This window comes from Lineus longissimus, chromosome 6, assembly GCF_910592395.1.
Source record: "Lineus longissimus chromosome 6, tnLinLong1.2, whole genome shotgun sequence".
Lineage (NCBI taxonomy): Eukaryota > Metazoa > Nemertea > Pilidiophora > Heteronemertea > Lineidae > Lineus > Lineus longissimus.
The window spans coordinates 1582386-1607998 of record NC_088313.1 but is presented as its reverse complement, the minus strand read 5'-3'; the positions used below and the strand labels follow the sequence as shown (position 1 = coordinate 1607998).

The following is a 25613-nucleotide window of genomic DNA, read 5'->3' as shown; positions in this document are numbered from 1 at the left end:
AGTACGCCATATAAATTTCCATTTCCGTCGCTAATTTAATGTGCAATCCGTCATACATGCACTGCCACAGTATTCAATTATGCAGTGTAACGTCGCCCCTGGGTGCCAAATGATTAACTAAATGTACAAGAACATTTTGCTCTGAAAGGAAATGTGAGGGAGATTTTCATGACAATTTCGGATCCAATTGACGGATGGCACTTTCGTTCATGCTAGGGGCGTCAGCGGGGGTGTTGCCAGTTTTAATGGATATAAAGGAGAGGAATGAGACGTCATGCCGCTTGTTTATCCGTGCCATTATATCGAGATAATCAAAAGAGGTCATATAAACCTTTAGAATAATGGATCTGTGGGACCCGAAAGTTGCGTACATCCGTGATATACGTCTGCTTTGGCCTATTAGCCGCATCTATTCCCAAAATATTTTGCCCATTTTTAAAAAAATTGACAGTTTTCTAATGGGAGAAAGTGAAAGGGGTTCGTTTGATTTGTTTGTGTTCTACAAGTTGGATTACACTATGTATTGATATATCAGTCACGCTGTTCGACCATCTATATCTTTCTGCCAAGTGTGGGATGAAAATGTCATGATTTGTAACGATTTCAAGTCACTGGATGTTGTGTTTTGCCCGTTATGGCCAATTCGATAGCCTTTGTTGCAGTCATTAAATCAGATATGGACGTATAGTATGCACATGTACAATATTTCTGGAATCATTCTGTCGCTTTATATATATCTCGCTATGATAAGTGTTAATCAAAAAGCGTACATGCGTGTGGCAAGTCTTCAATAACGAACACTTAACCTGTGACAAAATTTAATATCTTCTGAAGTGTTGGTCAAGAACTCCTTATACATCTAAACACTCTTTCCGCACGCATCATTATCTTGACATGCTTCCACACTCTTGTCCATATAACCCAATCTATTCTGTGCTTAACATTTTGGTTGCCAAATTGTCATCAAAAGTTGGCAAATTAAGTCATTTTCCATTCTCATCAGGAAGCTGTTGATAGACCATCACTGTCTTCCATGCATATTAAATGCAAGAACAAGCAGATGATTCCAGAACGTTCCCATAACTGTATGACAAAACTCGTCAAAGTTACAACTTCTATGACTGTAACTGCATTTTTGTATCAATTTGACAGAATATACTTTGAAACATCTGTGACAGGAAATCTGCCTTTTCCGGTAAATGTTCGAGATACCGCTTGTAGAGAGGGACGTGGTTCGTGTGACGGGGTCGAGCAGCCGAACAACGCTGAGGGTGATATTGGCATTAGATTGCTCTATCATTCGAGGAATAGTTTCAAGATTCGCGGAGATTATTGATTTCCTTAATGAACACTGACAATGGCTAGATGGGTTAAGAGTTGAACATGAATCCCTAATGACGTCCTTGCTCGCATGATTTGTTACATCGGCGGTCCCGGATGTGACACGGTCAGTTGGTGTCTAGACTGTCTCCATGAATTCCCGCTGAGGGAGTTGACTCTGGTCTACTGACCAATAACGTTCCCCAACTTCATCTGATCATTTTCATTACAGAGCCAGTAAGTTCGACATATATATGTCAACAAAATATGGGTGGCCGGGATGGGAAGCTTCACTGACATTTCGTCCATTTGATGTGCTTGCATGCAGACACGGGAGCAGTAGTTTCTATTAGAAGGAGAGAGGACAGTTTGAAATAGCGTGGCGTGTTAGCATTTGGGGAGCATTTCTGTTTTTTATCTTAACTCACCTACATCTTCATACATCTTGTCATATATCATGTTAAAGATGCAAGACGGCGGGTTTGATGTATACAGCTTATAGGATTCACCTGCACCGGGAGTCATAAATTTACTCAGTAAAACTGTTGCTGAAGTAAAGATTTCTAGAAAATTTGATTAGCCATAGTTCGGAAATTAACCAACTAACATACAGGTTAGCACTCCCTAGACAAATGTCTTCCCTCAGTTTGCGAGAATACTTTAAAACATGCTAACAACCTTCGCCACAAAACCGCACCTGGTGTGAATCCTATTATTCGGGAATGCTAGTAATTTTCATTTGGTTAGGTCCCCGTGGAGTTGGTATAATAGCCCAGCTTGTTCTTGCAAAGCCACGGCAGCTCATTGATGAGAAACCATAATTTGTTTCAAGTTAGACTGCCGAAGCAGCTTGTACTTTCTGTAATGATATTAGTAATGAATATGGCGATATGTTTGGTCAACATGAAGTGAGATATGCTGTGGGTCTGTCTCAGGCCGTGTTGGCCTTTTCTTGCTGCACATTGTCCGTGGGATATCACACACAAAGGACATGGATACTTCGGAATACAACACTTGTCCAGTTCAACTCGCAGTGTAAACAAAGTGCGAATGTATACAAAGAAATAACGCGCTGGTGTTTATCAATTAGATTTTCAAATGTATTCCCAGGAGACTGAGTCAAGAGTGCAAGTTGAAGATTTTCTAAGAGCAGGTCATCTTATTTGTATTTTCTATTCGAAAGTTAAGGATTGATGGGCTTGGGATCGACACTAAATACTAGTCGAACGGGTCAACTCCTGCATTTTCATCGAACACAGGATCCCACCCCCATACCTCAGAAGTTATCACTAGTTCGCATTGGGCGCATCCTAAACCTCGGGCCAACACTCGGCATCAACGGCCAAAAGTGTGCGAGGGGAGGACTGCGATTGACTCCGGTATTCGAGGATGCATCCACGGGCGCTGTTGACAAGAAATGAATATGTTTCCGACTCTTTGATATGGCATGTCAAACCGATTGATAGTCTATCATATTACACCAACAGTTACTTATTATTGACTAGGTATCGGATATCGATTCGATACTGACACTGAAAGGAATCTATTTGCTCACCACTCTGTGACCTTATAGACCAATCACGAAGCTCTCCTTTGAGAAGTGTCGTCTCCAACCTTGTGAAAGTAATGATATGCTTCTATACTCCCTGCGTTAGAGTACTTATTATAGTAACTGTACTCCGACATAACTTTTCGAAAAAAGGTAGTTTGATTCACTAGATCATGCTTATGAACTTCTGCATGTACGAAGAAAGATCTTTTCATTGCAGCGCTAAAAATATATGAGGCGAGTGCTTATTCGGTGGCCATATGTATAAGAAAATGTCTTCAACTTTAAGAGTTAAAAATTCATACTTTTCTATAAATAGTGAAATTCGGCGCATGTCATTTGGCTCCCCATATAATGCCCCCTGCTATCATTGATACCCATCTGATCAACTTTCCTTAATTGGGCTGATCCCGCGCCCTACCAGCATCCGATGACATGCAGCATCTCTCATCTAGGGATATAATTAGTCTAATTTGTCACTGCACCAGACCGTAATGGATGATGGGTATCATCCTCAAGTTGTACGAAATTGCACTAACTGCATTATGGAACATCATCAAAATCGTCTAATTGGCTTCGAACGAATCACCCCCAGTGATCTGAGGAGAAGACCACAAACGGCACTGTACGATCGAGTAGAGAATATGCAATTTTGCACAAAACCTCGACTGCCGCCTCGCATTTTATCCCACATGTTAGCTCCACCCTCGTAAGGTCAGGCAAGACGACCAATACCTGAAGTTGTATGGTGACAATTCCTTGAAAAATGTGCTACTGGGTTCTACCACTCGTGCCTATTTCATGCCCAAATACGAGGTGTTTTCTCTTTGGCCGGGTCTATTTGGCAAGCCGCTCGCCGAACAGGCATCTTTTTTTGTCCTGTTTGGAGAGCCGCTTGCCAAACAGCACTAAAAAGCCACCCTGTTCGGCCAGCCGGGCTTGCAAAACAGGTAAAAAATCTACCCTCTTTGGCGAGCTGGAGACTTTACTTTAATATTAATGAGTTCGGCTCTCCATTCAGGACAAGAAAAAGTCGCTGTTTGGTAAGCCGGGCTTGCCAAGTAGTCACTTCCTTTCTCTTTTGATTTCCTAGAGATTTGTTGGTAGTGTACCACCGGCAGTATATACATGTTAGCAGGCTGGCCGCAACACACACCGCTAGTAATTTTGCTAGAGGGATTGGACCTAGCTACATGTATGTAATGGATGATACAAATCCGTGCCACTATTAAACCACAAAATATATCATTAGCTTTTTAGTTTGCTTATACATGTACATTGTGAAGCGATCCCACTCCAATATCTTCGAACATAGGACAGGTCATTATATCACCCAAGAGTTACTTTGATTCGTTCAGCATCTCAGCCAGACATTGATATCTATATTGACTATACTACATGTACTTGTTAGTAGGCTGACCGCAACACACAAGGCTAATGATTAGGCTAGAGGGATTGGGCCTTGCTACATACATCTAATGGATAATACAAATCCTTGCCACATATGTATATTGCATTGATAATAATATTGTGGTTTTTACAATGTCAGTTTCTTACAAAAACGTGCAGATGAAATATAACGCGAAACTTGAACCTAGCCTCAGTCAACACTGATCGAGATACCTTACTGCGTTGATGTTGTTGGTTTTTTGTTGCCAATTATCAACAGACCAGCAATGACACATATAGTTTTCATGTTAGATATTGCTGTATACGTCGTGCTGTCGTTATGATTATTGGAACGGGATATAACGAACAACTAAGAGCGTTCTTATTTTGATGTCGTTTTCAGCAGGCATTACAGGAGTACTTGAAGGATTGCCCAAGGGTTGCAGCTCGTTCCCAAGGAACAACAAATCTTGGTCAATTGGTCGAAAAAGGATATACCGAGAATGCAGGTTTGGCATCTATAGCAAAGCAATACATTTTGAAAACTTGTGGCGAGAAAACTTCATGGGCTTGCAGTCAAAATGGCAAGTACAGACCATTTTAAAATGGAGCTGACCTCAAAGATGCCACCAGGATGTCCTTACATAAAGGTCTATGCTGACGTGTTCTTCTTGTACACTTGCGGAATTACACCAATCGCTATCATCGGAATAGCTTTGAATATCCTCAATCTCGTCGTTCTACGCATGCGAGAGATGCGCAGTAACTCTACAACCATCTTTCTGCTGCGCATAATCGCCGGAAGTGACCTTTGCTTTCTCGTTGTGTGCCTCATTTACTTCTTCATCCGCCACTTGACGGTTTATATTGCCACTCCAGATGTCATATTTGGTGAAGCAGACTCAAATATAGGCGTAATGATATTCTTCTCTTCGCTACCGTTTTATTTAATGACGCTTCAGACAAGAAACTGCCTGGTTATTTTGCTAACGTTTGAGAGGTTCCTCAACATACTTTTTCCGCTTTGGTCTAAATCTCACTGCACCAACAGAAATTTGGGGAAAGCTGTTGTTTTTATAGGAGTGTTTTCTATTCTTTGTAATTTACCAAAGTTCTGGGCTTTGGGGCTCAGAATAGGCGTACGTTGGAGCCCATGCAGTGGTCGCTTCGAAGATGGTCTATATCCGCCGTACTGGGATTCCCTTCAGGGGAAGATAACCTACATCAGTTTCGTGTCGTTGGGTCCGCTGTTCCTCATCTATACATTAAACATTGCCTTGCTGATCGTTATGAAACTGGCCGCTAGAAAACGGGCAATGATGATGGAGGGATCTGGTCTGAAAAAGACTGACCAAGATCAAACACAGGCTATATTTATGGTCCTTTCCGTTGGGCTCCTCTTTACTATTTGCGAGACCCCGACAACTCTCGACCAGATTGCAATTCTGGCCGGTGTCGTGTTCTCTGCGGACGATCCATTTTATAACTACATAAAAAAAACTGGGTTACTTTTAGTAGTTTTTGACTCAGGGGCAAATTTTGTAGCCTATTTCATCTCAAACAGGAGGTTTCGTCACTGCCTCGCGAAGCTAATTGGTTCAAAATAGACGACCATCAAGGTATGAACAAGCTTCTCCTACCTTTCCTTTTCTTAACACATGCATAATGTACATGCGGTTGTATACCAAACTCAGGCAAATCTGCAATTCTCATAGGAACTTCTAATACCCGACCGCAATTACACACAACGCTAATGATCAGGCTAGAGGGATTGGGCCTTGCTACATGTACATGTAGTGGATCAAGGAGGATACCGCAGTGACGTCACATCACGTGATCACATCCCATATTACTGATCGCTATGGCCAATCAGATTCAGTCTACTGACAGCACCAGCACTGAACACATCCTCACGTCTCACTGTCTGGTGCTCTCCTGTACACAAAAACACCAATAGACATGAAATATTGCAATACCTAGTATGGATTCTTCCTGTGTAAAATAAAATTTACAGAGCAGATTAACTTCCACGAATAAAAAAGACCTTTCGCGTGGCCAAAGTGCGGAAATAATGTCTCCGCTAAAATACACTACGAAATACACTAGGCAATGCACTATGCGATACACGGTAGAGATGCAGTTGAGATTGTTATTGTTTTGACTTAGAAGCCCGCCCATATCATAATATATTCATGTATTCATGAAGTATGAACTCATTTCTGTCCCATACAACTCTAAGAACAGTCAATTTCTCCTTAAATCATCACCGAAACTGCGATATCCGCAGGAAGATTTCGTTCTAGTGTCCGAAAATGCATGATCTTACAGGGGCGCTAACTCGAAAAATAGAGGGGATCTATTGGGATCTATGCGAGTTTTAGGTCCTACAGGTCTCGAACTTTTCACTGTCTGGTGCTCGTCTCACTGTCTGGTGCTCTCCTGTACACAAAAACACCAATAGACATGAAATATTGCAATACCTAGTATGGATTCTTCCTGTGTAAAATAAAATTTACAGAGCAGATTAACTTCCACGAATAAAAAAGACCTTTCGCGTGGCCAAAGTGCGGAAATAATGTCTCCGCTAAAATACACTACGAAATACACTAGGCAATGCACTATGCGATACACGGTAGAGATGCAGTTGAGATTGTTATTGTTTTGACTTAGAAGCCCGCCCATATCATAATATATTCATGTATTCATGAAGTATGAACTCATTTCTGTCCCATACAACTCTAAGAACAGTCAATTTCTCCTTAAATCATCACCGAAACTGCGATATCCGCAGGAAGATTTCGTTCTAGTGTCCGAAAATGCATGATCTTACAGGGGCGCTAACTCGAAAAATAGAGGGGATCTATTGGGATCTATGCGAGTTTTAGGTCCTACAGGTCTCGAACTTTTCACTGTCTGGTGCTCGTCTCACTGTCTGGTGCTCTCCTGTACACAAAAACACCAATAGACATGAAATATTGCAATACCTAGTATGGATTCTTCCTGTGTAAAATAAAATTTACAGAGCAGATTAACTTCCACGAATAAAAAAGACCTTTCGCGTGGCCAAAGTGCGGAAATAATGTCTCCGCTAAAATACACTACGAAATACACTAGGCAATGCACTATGCGATACACGGTAGAGATGCAGTTGAGATTGTTATTGTTTTGACTTAGAAGCTCGCCCATATCATAATATATTCATGTATTCATGAAATATGAACTCATTTCTGTCCCATACAACTCTAAGAACAGTCAATTTCTCCTTAAATCATCACCGAAACTGCGATATCCGCAGGAAGATTTCGTTCTAGTGTCCGAAAATGCATGATCTTACAGGGGCGCTAACTCGAAAAATAGAGGGGATCTATTGGGATCTATGCGAGTTTTAGGTCCTACAGGTCTCGAACTTGTAAAATCTGTAAACACGCCTCCAAATCCCATTATGATAATGAAGAGATTGCCCCATATCTGGGAGACTGTTTTGAAGCCATCGCTAATTTTGGAAGATCGGTGCCCGGCTATTTGGTTTTAAAAACCTTATTTTTCCCCATCAAAACAGCACTTTTCATTATTCAAATGATAACTTATTGTCTGAAGACATATTTCAAAGCAGAAAAGTACTAATAACTCTAATTTGTTGCGAAAAATCTAACATTATTTGATGACTTGATTTTACCTTGGCCGTGGATCGAGTTTGTTTACAGTATGCAGCGCCATCTTGGAAAAGCCGTGACGTCACCGCGGAATCCATTTGGTAATGGATGATACAAATCCGTGCCACATATGTATATTGCATTGATAATAATATTGTGGTTTTTACAATGTCAATTTCTTACAAAAACGTGCAGATGAAATATAACGCGAAACTTGAACCTAGCCTCAGTCAACACTGATCGAGATACCTTACTGCGTTGATGTAGTTGGTTTTTTGTTGCCAATTATCAACAGACCAGCAATGACACATATAGTTTTCATGTTAAATATTGCTGTATAAGTCGTGCTGTCGTTATGATTATTGGAACGGGATATAACGAACAACTAAGAGCGTTCTTATTTTGATGTCGTTTTCAGCAGGCATTACAGGAGTACTTAAAGGACTGCCCAAGGGTTGCAGCTCGTTCCCAAGGAACAACTAAATCTTGGAATTGGTCGAAAAAGGTTATATCCAGAATGCAGGTTTGGCATCTATAGCAAAGCAATACATTTTGAAAACTTGTGGCGAGAAAACTTCATGGGCTCGCAATCAAAATGGCAAGTACAGACCATTTTGAAATGGAGCCCACCTCAAAGATGCCACCAGGATGTCCGTACAGAAAGGTCTATGCTGACGTGTTCTTCTTGTACACTTGCGGAATAACACCAATCGCTATCATCGGGATAGCTTTGAATATCCTCAATCTCGTCGTACTGCGCATGCGAGAGATGCGCAGTAACTCTACAACCATCTTTCTACTGCGCATAATCGCCGGAAATGACCTTTGCTTTCTCGTTGTGTGCCTCATTTACTTCTTCATCCGCCACTTGACGGTTTATATTGCCACTCCAGATGTCATATTTGGTGAAGCAGACTCAAATATAGGCGTAATGATATTCTTCTCTTCGCTACCGTTTTATTTAATGACGCTTCAGACACGAAACTGGCTGGTTATTTTGCTAACGTTTGAGAGGTTCCCCAACATACTTTTTCCGCTTTGGTCTAAATCTCACTGCACCAACAGAAATTTGGGGAAAGCTGTTGTTTTCATAGGAGTGTTTTCTATTCTTTGTAATTTACCAAAGTTCTGGGCTTTGGGGCTCAGAATAGGCGTACGTTGGAGCCCATGCAGTGGTCGCTTCGAAGATGGTCTATATCAGCCGTACTGGGCACTCCTTCATGGGACTATAACCTACATCAGTTTGGTGTCGTTGGGTCCGCTGTTCCTCATCTATACATTAAACATTGCCTTGCTCATCGTTATGAAACTGGCCGCTAGAAACCGGGCAATGATGATGGAGGGATCTGGTATGAAAAAGACTGACCAAGATCAAACACAGGCTATACTTATGGTCCTTTCCGTTGGGCTGCTGTTTACTATTTGCGAGACCCCGACAACTCTCGACCAGCTTGCAAATCTGGCCGGTGTCGTGTTCTCTGGGGACGATCCATTTTCTAATTACAGCAGAAAAGCTGGGTTACTATTAGTAGTTTTTGACTCAGGGGCAAATTTTGTAGCCTATTTCATCTCAAACAGGAGGTTTCGTCACTGCCTCGCGAAGCTAATTGGTTCAAAATAGACGACCATCAACAAGCTTCTCCTACCCTCCCTTTCTTAACATATGGATGTATACATGCGGTTGTATACCCAACTCAGGCAAATCGGCAATTCTCATAGGAACTTCTAAGACCCGACCGCAACACACAACGCTAATGATTAGGCTAGAGGGATTGGGCCTTGCTACATGTACATGTAATGGATGATACAAATCCCTGCCACATATGTATATTGCATTGATAATAATATGGAAGTTACTATTTGGCAAGCCCGGCTTACCAAACAGCGCCATTTTTCTGCCCTAGATGGAGAGCCGAACTCATGCATATTCAACCATCCAGGAACTCATATATATCATTCGTGACAACACGGTCAGCAACACTGGAGTTACAGTGAAACGCCTTTAGAAATGCACACTAATGCATTTAACATGCTCCTCAGTTAAATCACGTTTATGACTTTTTTTGTAAATCCATACAGTCATGTACATGTACATGCTTCTTCATGGATTATTGACCAAAACCCGAGTTTAGTAACAGAAATTGAATCGAGAGCGGGAAGTCGGCCATTGTTAAATATGCGCATAATTCGAATATGACGTCACTGCTCTCTGATTGGCCAACATGTTGTAACCTCTCCGGCTCGCCAAAAAGGGTAGTATTTTTGCCCTGTTTGGCAAGCCCGGCTTGCCGAACAGAGTTAATTTTTAGTGCTGTTTGGGAACGGCTCTCCGACCAGGGCAAAAAAAGATGCCTGCTTGGCGAGCCGCTTGCCAAATAGACCCGGCCTAATAATATTGTGGTCTTTACAATGTCAGTTTCTTACAAAAACGTGCAGATGAAATATAACGCGAAACTTGAACCCAGCCTCACTCAACACTGATCGAGATACCTTACTGCGTTGATGTAGTTGGTTTTTTGTTGCCAATTATCAACAGACCAGCAATGACACATATAGTTTTCATGTTAGATATTGCTGTATACGTCGTGCTGTCGTTATGATTATTTGAACGGGAGATAACGAACAACTAAGAGCGTTCTGATTTTGAATAGGTTTTCAGCAGGCATTACGGGAATACTTGAAGGATTGCCAAAGGCGGGTTGCAGGTCGTTCTCAAGGAACAACTAAATCTTGGTTAATTGGTCGAAAAAGGGTATACCCAGAATGCAGGTTTGGCATCTATAGCAAAGTGATACATTTTGAAAACTTGTGGCGAGAAAACTTCATGGGCTCGCAATCAACATGGCAAGTACAGACCATTTTAAAATGGAGTCGACCTCAAAGATGCCACCAGGATGTCCGTACAGAAAGGTCTATGCTGACGTGTTCTTCTTGTACACTTGCGGAATAACACCAATCGCTATCATCGGGATAGCTTTGAATATCCTCAATCTCGTCGTACTGCGCATGCGAGAGATGCGCAGTAACTCTACAACCATCTTTCTGCTGCGCATAATCGCCGAAAATGACCTTTGCTTTCTCGTTGTGTGCCTCATTTACTTCTTCATCCGCCACTTGACGGTTTATATTGCCACTCCAGATGTCATATTTGGTGAAACAGACTTAAATATAGGCGTAATGATATTCTTCTCTTCGCTACCGTTTTATTTAATGACGCTTCAGTCACGAAACTGGCTGGTTATTTTGCTAACGTTTGAGAGGTTCCTCAACATACTTTTTCCGCTTTGGTCTAAATCTCACTGCACCAACAGAAATTTGGGGAAAGCTGTTGTTTTCATAGGAGTGTTTTCTATTCTTTGTAATTTAGTAAAGATCTGGGCTTTGGGGCTCAGAATAGGCGTACGTTGGATCCCATGCAGTGGTCGCTTCGAAGATGGTCTATATCCGCCATACTGGGCTCGCCTTCATGGGAATATAACCTACATCAGTTTCGTGTCGTTGGGTCCGCTGTTCCTCATCTATACATTAAACATTGCCTTGCTCATCGTTATGAAACTGGCCGCTAGAAAACGAGCAAGGATGATGGAGGGATCTGGTATGAAACAGTCTGACCAAGATCAAACACAAGCTATACTTATGGTCCTTTCCGTTGGGCTCCTGTTTACTATTTGCGAGACCCCGACAACTCTCGACCAGCTTGCGACTCTGGCCGGTGTCGTGTTCTCTGCTGACGATCCATTTTATAACTACAGCAGAAAAACTGGGTTACTTTTAGTAGTTTTTGACTCAGGGGCAAATTTTGTAGCCTATTTCATCTCAAACAGGAGGTTTCGTCACTGCCTCGCGAAGCTAATTGGTTCAAAATAGACGACCATCATGGTATGTTTATGAACACATGTGTACATGCGGTTGTATACCCAACTCAGGCAAATCTGCAGTTCTCATAGGAACTTCTTTTACCCGACCGCAACACACAAGGCTCATGATTGGGCCCTGTTACATACATGTAATGGATGATACGAATCCGTGCCACATATGTATATTGCATTGATAATAATATTGTGGTTTTTACAATGTCAGTTTCTTACAAAAACGTGCTGATGAAATATAACGCGAAATTTGAACCTAGCCTCGATCAGTCAACACTGATCGAGATACCTTACTGCTTTGATGTAGTTGGATTTTGTTGCCAATTATCAACAGACCAGAAATGACACATATAGTTTTCGATTCATAGTTTTCATGTTAGATATTGCTGTATACGTCGTGCTGTCGTTATGATTATTGGAACGGGAGATACTGAACAACTAAGAGCGTTCTGATTTTGATGTCGTTTTCAGCAGGCATTACAGGAGTATTTGAAGGATTGCCCAAGGGTTGAAGGTCGTTCCCAAGGAACAACTAAATCTTGGTTAATTGGTCGAAAAAGGGTATACCCAGAATGCAGGTTTGGCATCTATAGCAAAGCAATACATTTTGAAAACTTGTGGCGAGAAAACTTCATGGGCTTGCAATCAAAATGGCAAGTACAGACCATTTTAAAATGGAGTCGACCTCAAAGATGCCACCAGGATGTCCGTACAGAAAGGTCTATGCTGACGTGTTCTTCTTGTACACTTGCGGAATAACACCAATCGCTATCATCGGGATAGCTTTGAATATCCTCAATCTCGTCGTTCTACGCATGCGAGAGATGCGCAGTAACTCTACAACCATCTTTCTGCTGCGCATAATCGCCGGAAATGACCTTTGCTTTCTCGTTGTGTGCCTCATTTACTTCTTCATCCGCCACTTGACGGTTTATATTGCCACTCCAGATGTCATATTTGGTGAAGCAGACTCAAATATAGGCGTAATGATATTCTTCTCTTCGCTACCGTTTTATTTAATGACGCTTCAGACACGAAACTGGCTGGTTATTTTGCTAACGTTTGAGAGGTTCCTCAACATACTTTTTCCGCTTTGGTCTAAATCTCACTGCACCAACAGAAATTTGGGGAAAGCTGTTGTTTTTATAGGAGTGCTTTCTATTCTTTGTAATTTACCAAAGTTCTGGGCTTTTGGGCTCAGAATAGGCGTACGTTGGAGCCCATGCAGTGGTCGCATCGAAGATGGTCTATATCCGCCGTACTGGGCTTCCCTTCAGGGGAAGATAACCTACATCAGTTTCGTGTCGTTGGGTCCGCTGTTCCTCATCTATACATTAAACATTGCCTTGCTGATCGTTATGAAACTGGCCGCTAGAAAACGGGCAATGATGATGGAGGGATCTGGTCTGAAAAAGACTGACCAAGATCAAACACAGGCTATACTTATGGTCCTTTCCGTTGGGCTGCTGTTTACTATTTGCGAGACCCCGACAACTCTCGACCAGCTTGCGACTCTGGCCGGTGTCGTGTTCTCTGCGGACGATCCATTTTATAACTACATAAAAAAAACTGGGTTACTTTTAGTAGTTTTTGACTCAGGGGCAAATTTTGTAGCCTATTTCATCTCAAACAGGAAGTTTCGTCACTGCCTCGCGAAGCTAATTGGTTCAAAATAGACGACCATCAACAAGCGTCTCCTACCCTCCCTTTCTTAACACATTGATGTATACATAAGGTTGTATACCAAACTCAGGCAAATCGGCAATTCTCATAGAAACTTCTGATACCCGACCGCAACACACAACGCTAATGATTAGGCTAGAGGGATTGGGCCTTGCTACATGCACATGTAATGGATCAAGGAGGATACCGCGGTGACGTCACATCACGTGATCACATCCCATCTTACTGATCGCTATGGCCAATCAGATTCAGTCTACTGACAGCACCAGCACTGAACACATCTCCACGTCTCACTGTCTGATGGTGCGCTCCTGTACACAAAAACACCGATAGACATGAAATATTGCAATACCTTGTATGGATTCTTCCTGTGTAAAGTAAAATTTACAGAGCAGATTAACTTCCACGAATAAAAAAGACGTTTGGCGTGGCCAAAGTGCGGAAATAATGTCTCCGCTAAAATACACTACGAAATACACTAGGCAATGCACTACGCGATACACGGTAGAGATGCAGTTGAGATTGTTATTGTTTTGACTTAGAAGCTCGCCCATATCATAATATATTCATGTATTCATGAAGTATGAAATCATTTCTGTCCCAAACAACTCTAAGAACAGTCAATTTCTCCTCAAATCATCACCGAAACCGCGATATCCGCAGGAAGATTTCGTTCTAGTGTCCGAAAATGCATTATCTTGAAGGGGCGCTAACTCGAAAAATAGAGGGGATCTATTAGGATCTATGCGAGTTTTAGGTCCTACAGGTCTCGAACTTGTAAAATCTGTAAACACGCCTCCAAATCCCATTATGATAATGAAAAGATTGCCCCATATCAAGGAGACTGTTTTGAAGCCATCGCTAATTTTGGAAGATCGGTGCCCGGCTATTTGGTTTTAAAAACCTTATTTTTTCCCCATCAAAACAGCACTTTTCATTATTTAAATGATAACTTATTGTCTGAAGACTTATTTCATAGTAGAAAAGTACTAATAACTCTGATTTGATGCGAAAAATCTAACTTTATTTGATGACTTGATTTTCCCTTGGCCGTGGATCGAGTTTGTTTACAATATGCAGCGCCATCTTGGAAAAGCCGTGACGTCACCGCGGAATCCTCCTTGGTATAAATGGATGATACAAATCTGTGCCACATATGTATATTGCATTGATAATAATATTGTGGTTTTTACAATGTCAGTTTCTTACAAAAACGTGCAGATGAAATATAACGCGAAACTTGAACCTAGCCTCAGTCAACACTGATCGAGATACCTTACTGCGTTGATGTAGTTGGTTTTTTGTTGCCAATTATCAACAGACCAGCAATGACACATATAGTTTTCATGTTAGATATTGCTGTATAAGTCGTGCTGTCGTTATGATTATTGGAACGGGATATAACGAACAACTAAGAGCGTTCTTATTTTGATGTCGTTTTCAGCAGGCATTACAGGAGTACTTGAAGGATTGCCCAAGGGTTGCAGCTCGTTCCCAAGGAACAACTATTCTTGGAATTGGTCGAAAAAAGTTATATCCAGAATGCAGGTTTGGCATCTATAGCAAAGCAATACATTTTGAAAACTTGTGGCGAGAAAACTTCATGGGCTCGCAATCAAAATGGCAAGTACAGACCATTTTAAAATGGAGCCCACCTCAAAGATGCCACCAGGATGTCCGTACAGAAAGGTCTATGCTGACGTGTTCTTCTTGTACACTTGCGGAATAACACCAATCGCTATCATCGGGATAGCTTTGAATATCCTCAATCTCGTCGTTCTACGCATGCGAGAGATGCGCAGTAACTCTACAACCATCTTTCTACTGCGCATAATCGCCGAAAATGACCTTTGCTTTCTCGTTGTGTGCCTCATTTACTTCTTCATCCGCCACTTGACGGTTTATATTGCCACTCCAGATGTCATATTTGGTGAAACAGACTTAAATATAGGCGTAACGATATTCTTCTCTTCGCTACCGTTTTATTTAATGACGCTTCAGACACGAAACTGGCTGGTTATTTTGCTAACGTTTGAGAGGTTCCTCAACATACTTTTTCCGCTTTGGTCTAAATCTCACTGCACCAACAGAAATTTGGGGAAAGCTGTTGTTTTCATAGGAGTGTTTTCTATTCTTTGTAATTTACCAAAGTTCTGGGCTTTGGGGCTCAGAATAGGCGTACGTTGGAGCCCATGCAGTGGTCGCTTCGAAGATGGTCTATATCCGCCATACTGGGCTCGCCTTCATGGGAATATAACCTACATCAGTTTCGTGTCGTTGGGTCCGCTGTTCTTCATCTATACATTAAACATTGCCTTGCTCATCGTTATGAAACTGGCCGCTAGAAAACGAGCAAGGATGATGGAGGGATTTGGTATGAAACAGACTGACCAAGATCAAACACAAGCTATACTTATGGTCCTTTCCGTTGGGCTCCTGTTTACTATTTGCGAGACCCCGACAACTCTCGACAAGCTTGCGACTCTGGCCGGTGTCGTGTTCTCTGCTGACGATCCATTTTATAACTACAGCAGAAAAACTGGGTTACTTTTAGTAGTTTTTGACTCAGGGGCAAATTTTGTAGCCTATTTCATCTCAAACAGGAGGTTTCGTCACTGCCTCGCGAAGCTAATTGGTTGAAAATAGACGACCATCATGGTATGTTTATGAACACATGTGTACATGCGGTTGTATACCCAACTCAGGCAAATCTGCAGTTCTCATAGGAACTTCTTTTACCCGACCGCAACACACAAGGCTAATGATTGGGCCCTGTTACATACATGTGATGGATGATACGAATCCGTGCCACATATGTATATTGCATTGATAATAATATTGTGGTTTTTACAATGTCAGTTTCTTACAAAAACGTGCAGATGAAATATAACGCGAAATTTGAACCTAGCCTCGATCAGTCAACACTGATCGAGATACCTTACTGCGTTGATGTAGTTGGTTTTTTGTTGCCAATTATCAACAGACCAGCAATGACACATATAGTTTTCATGTTAGATATTGCTGTATACGTCGTGCTGTCGTTATGATTATTGGAACGGGAGATAACGAACAACTAAGAGCGTTCTTATTTTGATGTCGTTTTCAGCAGGCATTACAGGAGTATTTGAAGGATTGCCCAAGGGTTGCAGCTCGTTCCCAAGGAACAACAAATCTTGGTTAATTGGTCGAAAAAGGGTATACCCAGAATGCAGGTTTGGCATCTATAGCAAAGCAATACATTTTGAAAACTTGTGGCGAGAAAACTTCATGGGCTCGCAATCAAAATGGCAAGTACAGACCATTTTAAAATGGAGCCCACCTCAAAGATGCCACCAGGATGTCCGTACAGAAAGGTCTATGCTGACGTGTTCTTCTTGTACACTTGCGGAATAACACCAATCGCTATCATCGGGATAGCTTTGAATATCCTCAATCTCGTCGTATTGCGCATGCGAGAGATGCGCAGTAACTCTACAACCATCTTTCTACTGCGCATAATCGCCGGAAATGACCTTTGCTTTCTCGTTGTGTGCCTCATTTACTTCTTCATCCGCCACTTGACGGTTTATATTGCCACTCCAGATGTCATATTTGGTGAAGCAGACTCAAATATAGGCGTAATGATATTCTTCTCTTCGCTACCGTTTTATTTAATGACGCTTCAGACACGAAACTGGCTGGTTATTTTGCTAACGTTTGAGAGGTTCCTCAACATACTTTTTCCGCTTTGGTCTAAATCTCACTGCACCAACAGAAATTTGGGGAAAGCTGTTGTTTTTATTGGAGTGCTTTCTATTCTTTGTAATTTACCAAAGTTCTGGGCTTTGGGGCTCAGAATAGGCGTACGTTGGAGCCCATGCAGTGGTCGCTTCGAAGATGGTCTATATCAGCCGTACTGGGCACTCCTTCATGGGACTATAACCTACATCAGTTTGGTGTCGTTGGGTCCGCTGTTCCTCATCTATACATTAAACATTGCCTTGTTCATCGTTATGAAACTGGCCGCTAGAAACCGGGCAATGATGATGGAGGGATCTGGTATGAAAAAGACTGACCAAGATCAAACACAGGCTATACTTATGGTCCTATCCGTTGGGCTGCTGTTTACTATTTGCGAGACCCCGACAACTCTCGACCAGCTTGCAAATCTGGCCGTCGTCGTGTTCTCTGGGGACGATCCATTTTCTAATTACAGCAGAAAAGCTGGGTTACTATTAGTAGTTTTTGACTCAGGGGCAAATTTTGTAGCCTATTTCATCTCAAACAGGAGGTTTCGTCACTGCCTCGCGAAGCTAATTGGTTCAAAATAGACGACCATCAACAAGCTTCTCCTACCCTCCCTTTCTTAACATATGGATGTATACATGCGGTTGTATACCCAACTCAGGCAAATCGGCAATTCTCATAGGAACTTCTAAGACCCGACCGCAACACACAACGCTAATGATTAGGCTAGAGGGATTGGGCCTTGCTACATGTACATGTAATGGATGATACAAATCCCTGCCACATATGTATATTGCATTGATAATAATATGGAAGTTACTATTTGGCAAGCCCGGCTTACCAAACAGCGCCATTTTTCTGCCCTAGATGGAGAGCCGAACTCATGCATATTCAACCATCCAGGAACTCATATATATCATTCGTGACAACACGGTCAGCAACACTGGAGTTACAGTGAAACGCCTTTAGAAATGCACACTAATGCATTTAACATGCTCCTCAGTTAAATCACGTTTATGACTTTTTTTGTAAATCCATACAGTCATGTACATGTACATGCTTCTTCATGGATTATTGACCAAAACCCGAGTTTAGTAACAGAAATTGAATCGAGAGCGGGAAGTCGGCCATTGTTAAATATGCGCATAATTCGAATATGACGTCACTGCTCTCTGATTGGCCAACATGTTGTAACCTCTCCGGCTCGCCAAAGAGGGTAGTATTTTTGCCCTGTTTGGCAAGCCCGGCTTGCCGAACAGAGTTGATTTTTAGTGCTGTTTGGGAACGGCTCTCCGACCAGGGCAAAAAAAGATGCCTGTTCGGCGAGCCGCATGCCAAATAGACCCGGCCTAATAATATTGTGGTCTTTACAATGTCAGTTTCTTACAAAAACGTGCAGATGAAATATAACGCGAAACTTGAACCTAGCCTCAGTCAACACTGATCGAGTTACCTTACTGCTTTGATGTAGTTGGTTTTTTGTTGCCAATTATCAACAGACCAGCAATGACACATATAGTTTTCATGTTAGATATTGCTGTATAAGTCGTGCTGTCGTTATGATTATTGGAACGGGAGATAACGAACAACTAAGAGCGTTCTGATTTTGATGTTGTTTTCAGCAAACAATACAGGAGTACTTGAAGGATTGCCAAAGGCGGGTTGCAGGTCGTTCCCAAGGAACAACTAAATCTTGGTTTATTGGTCGAAAAAGGGTATCCAGAATGCAGGTTTGGCATCTATAGCAAAACAATACATTTTGAAAACTTGTGGCGAGAAAACTTCATGGGCTCGTAATCAAAATGGCAGGTACAGACCATTTTGAAATGGAGTCGACCTCAAAGATGCCACCAGGATGTCCGTACAGAAAGGTCTATGCTGACGTGTTCTTCTTGTACACTTGCGGAATAACATCAATCGCTATCATCGGGATAGCTTTGAATATCCTCAATCTCGTCGTACTGCGCATGCGAGAGATGCGCAGTAACTCTACAACCATCTTTCTACTGCGCATAATCGCCGGAAATGACCTTTGCTTTCTCGCTCTGTGCCTCGTGTTCTTCTTCATCCGCCACTTGACGGTTTATATTGCCACTCCAGATGTCATATTTGGTGAAGCAAACTCAAATATAGGCGTACGGATATTCTTCTCTTCGCTACCGTTTTATTCAATGACGCTTCAGACACGAAACTGGCTGGTTATTTTGCTAACGTTTGAGAGGTTCCTCAACATACTTTTTCCGCTTTGGTCTAAATCTCACTGCACCAACAGAAATTGTGGGAAAGCGGTCGTTTTAATAGGAGTGCTTTCTATTCTTTGTCATTTACCAAAGTTCTGGGCTTTTGGGCTCAGAAGAGGCGTACGTTGGAGCCCATGCAGTGGTCGCTTCGAAGATGGTCTATATCCGCCGTACTGGGCTCGCCTTCAGGGGATGATAACCTACATCAGTTTCGTGTCGTTGGGTCCGCTGTTCCTCATCTATACATTAAACATTGCCTTGCTCATCGTTATGAAACTGGCCGCTAGAAAACGGGCAATGATGATGGAGGGATCTGGTTTGAAAAAGACTGACCAAGATCAAACACAGGCTATACTTATGGTCCTTTCCGTTGGGCTGCTGTTTACTATTTGCGAGACCCCAACAACTCTCAACAAGTTTGCAAATCTGGCTGGTATCGTGTTCTCAACTGACGATCCATTTTATAACTATAGCAGAAAAGCTGGGTTACTTTTAGTAGTTTTTGACTCAGGGGCAAATTTTGTAGCCTATTTCATCTCAAACAGGAGGTTTCGTCACTGCCTCGCGAAGCTAATTGGTTCAAAATAGACGACCATCAACAAGCTTCTCCTACCCTCCCTTTCTTAACATATGGATGCATACATGCGGTTGTATACCCAACTCAGCCAAATCCAAGGAGGATACCGCGGTGACGTCACATCACGTGATCCCGACCCATATTAGTGATCGCTATGGCCAATCAGATTCAGTCTACTGACAGCACCAGCACTGAACATATCTCCACGTCTCACTGTCCGGTGCGCTCCTGTACACAAAAACACCAATAGACATGAAATATTGCAATACTGAGTATGGATTCTTTCTGTGTAGAATAAAATTTACAGAGCAGATTAACTTCCACGAATAAAAAAGACGTTTGGCGTGGCCAAAGTGCGGAAATAATGGGAAATAATGTCTCCGCTAAAATACACTACGAAATACACTAGGCAATGCACTACGCGATACACGGTAGAGATGCAGTTGAGTTTGTTATTGTTTTGACTTAGAAGCCCGCCCATATCATAATATATTCATGTATTCATGAAGTATGAACTCATTTCTGTCCCATACAACTCTAAGAACAGTCAATTTCTCCTTAAATCATCACCGAAACCGCGATATCCGCAGGAAGATTTCGTTCTAGTGTCCGAAAATGCATGATCTTACAGGGGCGCTAACTCGACAAATAGAGGGGATCTATGGGGATCTATGCGAGTTTTAGGTATAACAGGTCTCGAACTTGTAAAATCTGTAAACATGCCTCCAAATCCCATTATGATAATGAAGAGATTGCCCCATATCTGGGAGACTGTTTTGAAACCATCGCTAATTTTGGAAGATCGGTGCCGGCTATTTGGTTTTAAAAACCCTATTTTTCCCCATCAAAACAGCACTTTTCATTATTCAAATGATAGCTTATTGTCTGAAGACTTATTTCATAGCAGAAAAGTACTAATAACTCTGATTTGATGCGAAAAATCTAACTTTTTTGATGACTTAATTTTCCCTTGGCCGTGGATCGAGTTTGTTTACAATATGCAGCGCCATCTTGGAAAAGCCGTGACGTCACCGCGGTATCCTCCTTGAGCCAAATCTGCAGTTCTCATAGGAACTTCTAATACCCGACCGCAACACACAACGCTAATCATTAGGCTAGAGGGATTGGGCCTTGCTACATGTACATGTAATGGATGATACAAATCCGTGCCACATATGTATATTGCATTGATAATAATATTGTGGTTTTTACAATGTCAGTTTTTACAAGAACGTGCAGATGAAATATAACGCGAAACTTGAACCCAGCCTCAGTCAACACTGATCGAGATACCTTACTGCGTTGATGTAGTTGGTTTTTTGTTGCCAATTATCAACAGACCAGCAATGACACATATAGTTTTCATGTTAGATATTGCTGTATAAGTCGTGCTGTCGTTATGATTATTGGAACGGGAGATAACGAACAACTAAGAGCGTTCTGATTTTGATGTTGTTTTCAGCAAACAATACAGGAGTACTTGAAGGATTGCCCAAGGGTTGAAGGTCGTTCCCAAGGAACAACTAAATCTTGGTTAATTGGTCGAAAAAGGGTATACCCAGAATGCAGGTTTGGCATCTAAAGCAAAGCAAAGCAATACATTTTGAAAACTTGTGGCGAGAAAATTTCATGGGCTTGCAATCAAAATGGCAGGTACAGACCATTTTGAAATGGAGTCGACCTCAAAGATGCCACCAGGATGTCCGTACAGAAAGGTCTATGCTGACGTGTTCTTCTTGTACACTTGCGGAATAACACCAATCGCTATCATCGGGATAGCTTTGAATATCCTCAATCTCGTCGTACTGCGCATGCGAGAGATGCGCAGTAACTCTACAACCATCTTTCTACTGCGCTTAATCGCCGGAAATGACCTTTGCTTTCTCGCTCTGTGCCTCGTGTTCTTCTTCATCCGCCACTTGACGGTTTATATTGCCACTCCAGATGTCATATTTGGTGAAGCAAACTCAAATATAGGCGTACGGATATTCTTCTCTTCGCTACCGTTTTATTCAATGACGCTTCAGACACGAAACTGGCTGGTTATTTTGCTAACGTTTGAGAGGTTCCTCAACATACTTTTTCCGCTTTGGTCTAAATCTCACTGCACCAACAGAAATTGTGGGAAAGCGGTCGTTTTAATAGGAGTGCTTTCTATTCTTTGTCATTTACCAAAGTTCTGGGCTTTTGGGCTCAGAAGAGGCGTACGTTGGAGCCCATGCAGTGGTCGCTTCGAAGATGGTCTATATCCGCCGTACTGGGCTCGCCTTCAGGGGATGATAACCTACATCAGTTTCGTGTCGTTGGGTCCGCTGTTCCTCATCTATACATTAAACATTGCCTTGCTCATCGTTATGAAACTGGCCGCTAGAAAACGGGCAATGATGATGGAGGGATCTGGTATGAAAAAGACTGACCAAGATCAAACACAGGCTATACTTATGGTCCTTTCCGTTGGGCTCCTGTTTACTATTTGCGAGACCCCAACAACTCTCAACAAGCTTGCAAATCTGGCTGGTATCGTGTTCTCAACTGACGATCCATTTTATAACTATAGCAGAAAAGCTGGGTTACTTTTAGTAGTTTTTGACTCAGGGGCAAATTTTGTAGCCTATTTCATCTCAAACAGGAGGTTTCGTCACTGCCTCGCGAAGCTAATTGGTTCAAAATAGACGACCATCAACAAGCTTCTCCTACCCTCCCTTTCTTAACATATGGATGCATACATGCGGTTGTATACCCAACTCAGCCAAATCTGCAGTTCTCATAGGAACTTCTAATACCCGACCGCAACACACAACGCTAATCATTAGGCTAGAGGGATTGGGCCTTGCTACATGTACATGTAATGGATGATACAAATCCGTGCCACATATGTATATTGCATTGATAATAATATTGTGGTTTTTACAATGTCAGTTTTTACAAGAACGTGCAGATGAAATATAACGCGAAATTTGAACCCTGCCTCAGTCAACACTGATCGAGTTACCTTACTGCTTTGATGTAGTTGGTTTTTTGTTGCCAATTATCAACAGACCAGCAATGACACATATAGTTTTCATGTTAGATATTGCTGTATACGTCGTGCTGTCGTTATGATTATTTGAACGGGAGATAACGAACAACTAAGAGCGTTCTGGTTTTGATGTCATTTTCAACAGGCATTACAGGAGTATGTGAAGGATTGCCCAAGGGTTGCAGGTCCCAAGGAACAACCAAATCTTGGAAGTGGTCGAAAAAGGAAAAAGTGTATACCCAGAATGCAGGTTTGGCATCTGTAGCAAAGCAATACATTTTGAAAACCTGTGGCGAGTAAACTTCATGGGCTTGCAGTCAAAATGGCAAGTACAGACCATTTTGAAATGGAGCCGACCTCAAAGATGCCACAAGGATGTCAGTACAGAAAGGTCTATGCTGACGTGTTCTTCTTGTACACTTGCGGAATAACACCAATCGCTATCATCGGGATAGCTTTGAATATCCTCAATCTCGTCGTACTGCGCATGCGAGAGATGCGCAGTAACTCACAGTCTACAACCATCTTTCTACTGCGCATAATCGCTGGAAATGACATTTGCTTTCTCGTTGTGTGCCTCATTTACTTCTTCATCCGCCACTTGACGGTTTATATTGCTACTCCAGATGTCATATTTAGTGAAGCAGACTCAAATATAGGCGTAATAATATTCTTCTCTTCGCTACCGTTTTATTTAATGACGCTTCAAACAAGAAACTGGCTGGTTATTTTGCTAACGTTTGAGAGGTTCCTCAACATACTTTTTCCGCTTTGGTCTAAATCCCACTGCACCAACAGAAATTTGGGGAAAGCGGTAGTTTTTATAGGAGTGCTTTCTATTCTTTGTAATTTACCAAAGTTCTGGGCTTTGGGGCTCAGAATAGGCGAACGTTGGAGCCCATGCAGTGGCCGCTTCGAAGATGGTCTATATCCGCCGTACTGGGCTTTCCTTCCGAGGGGACTATAACCTACATCAGTTTGGTGTCGTTGGGTCCGCTGTTCCTCATCTGTACATTAAACATCGCCTTGCTCATCGTTATGAAACTGGCCGCTAGAAAACGGGCAATGATGATGGAGGGATCTGGTATGAAAAAGACTGACCAAGATCAAACACAGGCTCTACTTATGGTCCTTTCCGTTGGGCTCCTGTTTACTATTTGCGAGACCCCGAAAAATGTCGACCAACTTGCGACTCTGGCCGGTGTCGTGTTCTCTGCTGACGATCCATTTTCTAATTACAGCAGAAAAACTGGGTTACTTTTAATAGTTTTTGACTCAGGGGCAAATTTTGTAGCCTATTTCATCTCAAACAGGAGGTTTCGTCACTGCCTCGCGAAGCTATTTGGTTCAAAATAGACGACCATCATGGTATGTTTATGGACAAGCTTCTCCTACCCTCCCTTTCTTAACATATGGATGCATACATGCGGTTGTATACCCAACTCAGGCAAATCGGCAATTCTCATAGGAACTTCTCATACCCGACCGCAACACACAACGCTAATGATTTGGCTAGAGCGATTGGGCCTTGCTACATGTACATGTAATGGATGATACAAATCCGTGCCACATATATCTAACCACAAAATATGGTATAGTGTTCCAACTCCAACATGTTCGAACATAAGACAGGTCATTATATTACCCAAGAGTTACTTTGATTCGTTCAGCATCTCAGCCAGACATTGATATCCAGCAGACTATTCATCTTTCTATAATTGGGCTGATTCCCCGTCTCCAGAGCGCATCCGAAGACAAGCTGCTTCCGCCATCTTGGGAGATAATTATACTGATTTGGTTTGAACATATAAACTGTATTGCATGATTGGCTTGCCTATTCCGGAGTTCCTATAGCAATGAATGAAATTCATACCAAGCTATGGGGAACGCAAAATGGACTTGGGCAGAAAGTCACCTTGTGAATGTTACAAAACTTTGAGCTCGATGGGCCATACCGAAGACAGAGAAAACGGGCTTAGACGATGGACCCAAAAGTGTTTCATGACTTTCCCTCATGATCCAGAGTCTGGTGTAGTATCAAAGCGAGAATCCTAGTGAGAATCCATTCGCTGCTGTCTGATCTTAACAAATAGGCGGATTATAGCTCTAAGATATATTGTACATGCATAATGTGTATCCATACACTAGCACTGAAACAATGCTATCACAATGCACATCTGTTGTGAAGATAATAACCAGAAAAATATTGCTGTCTGCAAGTAGTTAGACGATATATTGTCATCCCTGTAGCCATTTTTCATCCTAACCAGTCTGTGTAAATACCATCAATATTGTTATTTGTTATATTCAGCTAAGCCGGCTCCTCCCGGTAGGCGGAAAAGCAGACCCTTAGGCGAATGCCAACTAAACATTGTCTTAGCCTGTGCCGACTTATCTATCCTCATACCTGGCACATGGAAACGACCTTCAGCCATGTCAGAATGACGCTGTTGAATCTACTGAACCCAAAGACAAACATCCCTGAAGCAACGACTGTCTAACTCTGCATGTCAATACACCTTCAAGTTATCGTCACCAATAACGAGAACACGTCGTTTATCCGACTGTCATCCGATAAGCCCGAAGGT

At 42.1% G+C, this 25613-nt stretch overlaps 1 protein-coding gene across 3 annotated transcripts in view; it reads left to right on the top strand.

The window, feature by feature from the left end:
• The window catches only part of LOC135489642 (neurotrimin-like), a 77952-nt gene that overhangs the window by 10695 nt on the left and 41644 nt on the right, over nt 1-25613 (top strand). The window lies entirely within an intron of this gene.